This window comes from Schistocerca piceifrons, chromosome 9 (assembly GCF_021461385.2).
Source record: "Schistocerca piceifrons isolate TAMUIC-IGC-003096 chromosome 9, iqSchPice1.1, whole genome shotgun sequence".
Classification (NCBI taxonomy): domain Eukaryota; kingdom Metazoa; phylum Arthropoda; class Insecta; order Orthoptera; family Acrididae; genus Schistocerca; species Schistocerca piceifrons.
In genome coordinates, this window is record NC_060146.1 from 169793286 (window position 1) to 169794448 (window position 1163).

The window sequence follows — 1163 nt, forward strand, 5'->3', positions numbered from 1 at the left end:
AGTTCCGCGGAGCGCCCCATTCTGCTCTCTCACGATGTCTAATGACTACTGAGGTCGCTGATATGGAGTACCTGGCAGTAGGTGGCAGTACAATGCACCTAATATGAAAAACGTTTTTTTTGGGGGGGTGTTCGAAAACTTTGGATCACGTAGTGTATAGCTGGATTAATGGTTTAAAGCAGATGATAATGAAATTCGGTGCGCTTAGTGTGCCTCCTGGAAGAGGAAGGGCTCTCTGTTGGTGGAAGTTACTGAAGAGGTTGCTGTTGCTGTACCTGACCATGCAACACGTGCCCTGGTTCGCGCGCTGTCACGAGAATTGTTCATACCATGGTCAATATCACAGAATGTTGCGGTTTATTTTACACTGATATCCGTACATCATCCAGGCAGTGCAGCAACTGAGACCCCAAGACGTGCACATACATTCTAAATATGCTCTTCGGTTTCTGTGTCGTATCAAAGTTCTCGATATGTGGCCGGGCAATATTCTATGGGGCCAACGGCCTTGCCGCAGTGGTAACACCGGTTTCCGTCAGACCACCGGAGTTAACCCCTGTCGGGCTGGGCTAGAACTTGGATGGGTGACCATCCGGTCTGCCGAGTGCTGTTGGCAAGCGGGGTGCACTCAGCCCCTGTGAGGCAAACTGAGGAGCTACTTGACTGAGAAGTAGCGGCTCCGGTCTCGGAAACTCACACACGGTCGGGAGAGCAGTGTGCTGACCACATGCCCCTCCATATCCGCATCCAGTGACGCCTATGGCATGAGGATGACATGGCGGCCGGTCGGTACCGTTGAGCCTTAATGGCCTGTTGGGGAGGAGTATGGAGTGACGAGGCACATTTTACACTACAGAGTGCATTGAAAACCCAAAACAGCGGAATTTGGGGTACTGTTAAACCGCCTGTTGCGCACGAACAGCCACTGCACTCACCGTCTCTGGATGTGTGGCGTGGATTCATAAGCACCTATATTGTCGGTCCGTTCCTCTTTGCAGTGAATACTCCCAGAGAGCCTATCAGGTGTACCGTGCGCATTAACGATGCCTCATTGTACGGCATGTGCGTCCCGCTCTGGTAGAGCGCAACTATTTCCATTCAAAAAGGGGGAACACCTCACGTCGCCGCCCAATGAAAAATCTGCTTAATTCGACCTTCCACGA

The 1163-nt window shown here is 51.7% G+C and overlaps 1 pseudogene; it reads left to right on the forward strand.

Annotated features, from left to right (window-relative positions):
- Positions 1-498: 498 nt before the first annotated feature.
- LOC124717409 lies at positions 499-616 on the forward strand (annotated as a pseudogene).
- The last annotated feature ends 547 nt before the right edge of the window (positions 617-1163 follow it).